The following is a 6,890-nucleotide window of genomic DNA, read 5'->3' on the forward strand; positions in this document are numbered from 1 at the left end:
GGGTCTATACCACTGGAATTCGACTATGTTAGTTTTATCTAAATAGACTCGTAAACACCTTGTATCAGTTAAGTGCAGTCCTTATTTAATGTCCCGTGTATCTTCTCTTTGTTTGTGGGCAAGGAAGGATTCTTTTCTAAATCATTTTTCCGTATAGGGGAAGTTGTTAACCTCCCGCAAGCGAATTTCGTACGGTTAGTAAACAGTATTGATTTTTCTGTAACTAACTAGCGAAATTATCTTTTCAGGTTATACACTATACACAGCAGTGCTCCGATGGCGAATACACCCGAAAAAAATATTAGGTCCCACCGAGATTTGAACTCGGATCGCTGGATTCAAAGTCCAGAGTGCTAACCATTACACCATGGGACCTCGCGCTGCAGTGCGCTTCGAAGAAGTTACACAACGACGAGTCATGCAGAGGGACAGGATTAAGGAGACGTGCGATGCAAGACACGAGCCGCAAGAGCCAATTTAAATTTGAAATTGTTTCCTCAGAACTATGCAGGGTTATACGAATATCATATTCGCATCTGTGAATGTGGCTAAACTTCGGCTGTGCTATGCGTTGGTGAAAAATGAAAATCTGTGTCAGGCAAATGTAAATACGAATCTCCTATTTCAGATAGGTGTTGATATTATATATGCTTGCTTGTCTGAACAACATTGACAAGTATAATACAACACCACAAAGAATATAATTTAGTATTTTAGGCGTAATTCATGTAAATTTTTCCATTAAATCCAAGGCCGATAACTTAATCCCTCTGCACTGTAGGCCTTACTCAGTTCTCAATAACCGACAACGACGAAGTAAGAAGTGCTATCGACAGGAAATCTCAAATTGATTCCCAAACTGATTCCATAATTCTAGCTTTTCTGAAGTCTGTTGACACCATCCCTCACAAATGGCTTCTAATCAAATTGCCAGCATTGTCTCTGTTGTGCGGTTGGATCTGAATTTCCTGTCAGAAAGGTCACAGTTCGTAATAATTGACGGGAAGTCCTCGAGTAAAACAGACGTAATATCTGGCGATTCTCGAGAAGGTGTTACAGGCTCTCTGTTGTTCTTAATCCATTCTATATAAACGATTTAGGAGACTACCTGAGTAGCCCTGCCAGATTCTGTGTGGATGAAGCTGTCGTTTTCCGTCTATTAAAGTCATCAGAAGATCAAAACCAATTGCCAAATGACTTAGGCAAAATATCTGTATGGTGCGAAAAGTGACTATTGACTCTAAAAAACAGTGTGAGGTCTTCTAATTGAGTAATAAAAATGAGTTAAATTTCGGGTGTACGATAAATCACACAATTGTAAAGGCTATCAATTCAACTGAATACTTAGGGATTACGTTACGAACACATATCCTGTAAACTGACTGTTTCCACATCCTTTCGATAAAAGAATCGTTCAAACGATCTATGTAACGTGCAACTAACGAGAACAACTTAACATTGAAACGATCACATATAAACTGCGTTTGGGATGACGATCCAAATACTATGTTTTGTTGGCAGAACACGTAGAAGACGCAACAGATCGAGAGCGAATACAGTGAGAGTCGTACCAAGGTAATACCACTGTGGTAATACTGCGTCCTTGGCAGAATTTCCCACAGCTGCGCCCCCATCCCTTATCCAGACCTTCCACAACTATCTTCCCACAATTTTTTCTACGCAGATTTAGACTGCTAAAACTGCGTTTACAAGATGCTGCATTATATGGAACTGTCGTAAATATAATTTAAACTACTTCGATGTGAAGTTTGAACTTGCTTTAACGTAACAGTCCCCCCCCCCCCCCCACCTTCGCCCACACCATCCTCATCATCCCCGCAAAAATATAAAATTTATTTTGGGAAACAGTTTTTTGATGCAAGTTGTTAAACAAGCAAGGTATGATGTTAACTATTTAGTAAACAGTTTTCATGAAGGTAAAAAAATAAGTAAAATATATTTTTGTGAGTAACACGGTTGAATTGATTACTAAACTAACAACAAAAACAACAAAAAATCTTTTTAGTACTAGGTGACTTCTACATATAGCTTAGAATCTCTTCCTTAAAACTCTTTCTATTAATGCAGTCAACGATGGAAAATTAGATGGAAAAATCGTTTACTGGCCAATTTTTGTACAGTGTAGTGGGGAGAGTCATGAACAACTTACTAAAAATACCGATCGGTCGAGAGTGAGCGTCGAATTGGAGGGGCGTTTGGAAGTCACAAGTTTTAGATTTTTCCACAGTATCTCGAAAACCGTGGTTTCTGACGAAAATGTTCGCCTGTACAAAACTAAATTACATTAAATTTCCTACAAAACGTGCCTGTTCATTTGTTTCCTCCAGAATTTTTAGTTTCCATGTTGTAGGGGATGGAATAGAAACAGATTTTTAAAAATAGTGTTCTAATGGTATAAAATTGATGTTTATTGTTAAATGAAGTGCATTAAGATCAAATATTAAATGTTCGTTCCACATATAAGTACACTAGAACCGTTTGAGGTGATAAATTGTGTTCTAGGGGTGCAGCAGGGTGGAGAGGCAGTAGTGGGGTTTCGGAGCGTGAGGGAAGGTAGTCGTCAGTTAATGAACTGAAAGTAACTCCAGTATATAAACTTGAACTGAATGAAGTTATTTCGTTTACTTGTGCAAGCGAACTGGACAGGAAATGCTGGGGAGAGACAGTCAGTCTGTAAACTGAAAAGCGAGCAGCACTCGTGGTGGAGCAGGTCGCCTTTCCCGGAAGAATGCTACACTCCTGTACAGTGTGACTAAAAATGGTTCAAATGGCTCTGAGCACTATGGGATTTAACTTCTGAGGTCATCAGTCCCCTAGAACTTAGAACTACGTAAACCCAACTAACCTAAGGACATCACACACATCCATGCCCGAGGCAGGATTCGAACCTGCGACCGTAGCGGTCGCGCGGTTCCAGACTGGAGCGCCTAGAACCGCATGACCAGGATGACTAACAATCAGTGTCCCTCTAGCATTATAGAACAATGTGCAGAGATTTACGTAGGTTCTGTCCAAACGCATTTCGCAGTTTAATGTTATTAGTAATTCATATCTGTATTCCATGTGGCATTCACGAAAAAATAAATAAATAAACAGACTTGGGTACGTTTGCACCGTTTCACCAGTGATCCGCAAAAGGGCCGTGAAACAACCTGTACAGCTTTTTGTGGCATAATGCAGTAGGGAGAATGGGGAATTGCCTGCACGCTCTTCATTTTGCAGATCCATGAAGGAGGGAAGTGTATGATCACAATCCGGAGAGCTATCTTTCTCACACTTCTAACCTCCACCCTCACCTTTCCACCCTGTTGTAACACCAGTACACAATTTATCTCCTAATACGGTTCTACTGCGCTTAAATGTGGACGCACCAATTTAATATTTGTTCTTTACGAATTTCATTTAGCAATAAACATCAATACTATACCATTAAAGCGCTATTTTCAATAATTTGCTATTATTCCATCCCCTGCAACGTGCAGACTATTAGACCTGGAGAAAAACGACTAGGACTGTTTTTGTAGGAAATTCAATGTATTTCAATTTTATACCGGCAAACATTTCCGCTAGAAACCGCGGTTTTCGAGATATTCAAGAAAAACGTACACGAGCACAATATGCCTCCCCCCCCGTCCCTCACCCACGCTCACACTCCACCGATGAAGATTTTTGGCATCTTGTTCTTGACACTTTCCCCCCTGCCCCCCCCCCCCCCCCCCTGCCACTGTACAAAAATTTACGACTACATGATTCGTTTTCCTCCAGTCGACGTTTTTGATCTGTGATGATTGGGCTATATTGATAATTTTGAAATTGCGTCATCAAGAAAGATACCTTTAGCTACAGTATTTTTGACTGACAACATTGCCGAATTAGAGAGTCGTTCTTGACTCATAGTCAACCTAAAATAATTCTTAATTAGGTTGAGTTTTGAAATTTTTTTACGTAACGCTACCGAAACACACAAATGAGGCTGGGAACAAATTCGGAAAATTCATATTCAACCACGAACTGTGAGACTCGTAAAGGTGTCCGACCAAGACAGTCTTGCTTTGTAACTTTACCAGCATGCAGATATGTTCCTAGACGTAGAATTTTTGCCAGATACCATCCTCAGAAATCTCATCATAATTGTCAACTAAGTTTTTACATTACTAGCCAGTAGCGTTTCCGAGGTTTTTAATCAGATTACTGAGCTGTGTACCAGCACAACGATGTGATATACGTTCCATGGTTTTGCAACGTGTACCGATTTCTTGTAGAAAGCTGTCCCTCGTCCCTGTGCTTTGAAACTGCCCTCCCCCGTTTCTGGTGAAAGTCATCGGTCGCCTACAGCCTCCTTTCCAAACATCATTTTTCGGGTTCAGATAAATATGTATTACAAAGGACAAAATATGTACATATAATATGTAAATTTAATATGGACTTCAAAATATAAAATATGGAAAAATATGGAGACAAAAAGTTACTATTTTCGAATAAACCACACTTTCTTATACCACCAAGAACAAACAATTTTATGCTTCTTCATTCTCAATGGCATTATTTGTATTGTTGCAATGCACAATCACATGGTTTTTTTTTAATTTTCAAAACTAAAACTATTTCTTTTTGAACGGAACAATGCTTTATACTGAATGAAAGATCTTTCAGGGTTGCAGGATATGACTGGAGCAAACTTGTTGTTGTTGTTGTTGTTGTTGTAGTCTTCAGTCCAGAGACTGGTTTGATGCAGCTCTCCATGCTACTCTATCCTGTGCAAGCTTCTTCATCTCCCAGTACCTACTGCAACCTACATCCTTCTGAATCTGTTTAGTGTATTCATTTCTTGGTCTCCCTCTACGATTTTTACCCTCCACGCTGCCCTCCAATACTAAATTGGTGATCCCTTGATGCCTCAGAATATGTCCTACGAACCGATCCTTTCTTCTAGTCAAGTTGTGCCACAAATTTCTCTTCTCCCCAATTCTGTTCAATACCTCCTCAATAGTTATGTGATCTACCCATCTAATCTTCAGCATTCTTCTGTAGCACCACATTTCGAAAGCTTCTGTTCTCTTCTTGCCTAAACTATTTATCGTCCACGTTTCACGTCCATATATGGCTACAATCCATACGAATACTTTCAGAAAAGACTTCCCAACACTTAAATCTATACTCGATCTATACTCGATGTTAGATAACCTTTACATTGTCTATCAATGATGTTGAAAGGTTGTTCAGTGCGACGCGATAAAAAACAATATTTACTTTTGATGTACCCTAAACCACTCTGTAGAGTATCATTTTCAAAAAGATCTTTTGCATTCAAAATAGAAGCATACTCACCTTCAATTTGAAAAATAATTGTTTTAATGTCATTGAAATACTCGACGTAGTATTCAACTGCTTCTAACCATGCACCCCAACGTGTCAGTACCGGTTCTGGCGGCAAAGTAATATCGATATACATGTCTTTAAGTTTTGAGATCCTACTGGGAGCTTTCAAAACTATTTTTTCACGTTTGATATTAAACTATCAACGTTTTTGTAATTTATCCTTCCGCATTGATGAACACTAAACCACTCTATAGAGTACCATTTTCAAAAAGTTCTTTCTCCTTCAAAATACAAGCAGACTCATCTATTTATACCGTGTACCAGGCACGTTACATGACTCATTTTAGGATATAAAACATTCAGGACATCTGCAGCTTTAACCGTATAAGGAGCATCGGTAATTAACAAGAAAACTTGTTCGTATTTTGCACCATTGGGCCATAAAACACTCATAGCATAAATAAAGAGCTTTGCTGATGTTTGGTGGTTACATTTAGGAAGTTCTTCGCACGCCAACAGAAAGGATTTGCTCCATTTATCTTCAAATAGTCGCCCAGTTACTACGAGAGTTGACTGAAAAGTAATGCCTCCATCTTCGTAACTCTTCAATAGTTGGCAGCATTGGTATGCGGCAGGTACTAGCTTGTTTCGCATCCATTTCTCTACAGCTCCAGTTGGTGGGAAGCCTTAGTATTGAACGATTGTGTTGTTACAGTGTAAAGTATGGAACCCTGCGCAGACGGTCGGTCAATGCGATTTGAGCAACGTGCAGTCATTGAATTCTAGAAAGCAGACGGTGTCACCCCAAGAGAGATTCATCAGAAAATGAAAGCAGTATATGGTGATTGTGTTGATGTGAGTACTGTGCGACATTGGGCGAGTACGTTGAGGCGGGATCTTCTGACCTGCGTGACAAACAAAGAGTTGGACGTCCTATGACAGCAACCAGCGAGTTTCACAAGCAAAATGTTGACAGGTTGATTCAGGACGATCGTCACATCACTCAGAGAGAAATTGCAAGCACAATCGGCATTTCACAAGAACGTGTGGGTCATATTATTGCTTTGCTTGGCTATCGCAAGATCTTTGCACGATGGGTACCCCGTGTGCTGACTCCTGAAATGAAAGTGCACAGTCTTGAAATTTGCCAGGAACTCCTCTCGCGTTACGAGAATGAAGATGACGCGTTTTTCCATTCAATTGTGACAGGAGAGGAAACGTAGGTACACCATTATGACCCGGAGACGAAACGTCCGTCTATGGGATATCGACACAAAGAATGGCCCTAGAAACAGAAATTCAAGACGCAGCCCTCACCTGGAAAAATCATAGCCACAGTGTTCTGGGATGCAGATGGTGTTATCCATGTTGCCTTGATCTTAGAACGACAATAAATTCAGAGCGTTACATCACAACGCTGCGAACTCTGAAACGACGGCTAACAAGGGTCCGAAAGGAATGCAATGCAAAACAGTAGTTTACCATATGTACTCAAAGACTGGTTTGTGAAATCTTCAATATATTTCTGCAGTTTGAAACATAACGGTTGC

At 40.0% G+C, this 6,890-nt stretch overlaps 1 non-coding gene across 1 annotated transcript; it reads right to left on the reverse strand.

The window, feature by feature from the left end:
- Window positions 1-303: 303 nt before the first annotated feature.
- On the reverse strand, window positions 304-375 carry Trnaq-uug (transfer RNA glutamine (anticodon UUG)). Its single transcript has one exon. It is a non-coding gene; the product is annotated as a tRNA-Gln (tRNA).
- Between the last annotated feature and the right edge of the window lie 6,515 nt (window positions 376-6,890).

This window comes from Schistocerca nitens, chromosome 3, assembly GCF_023898315.1.
Source record: "Schistocerca nitens isolate TAMUIC-IGC-003100 chromosome 3, iqSchNite1.1, whole genome shotgun sequence".
Classification (NCBI taxonomy): domain Eukaryota; kingdom Metazoa; phylum Arthropoda; class Insecta; order Orthoptera; family Acrididae; genus Schistocerca; species Schistocerca nitens.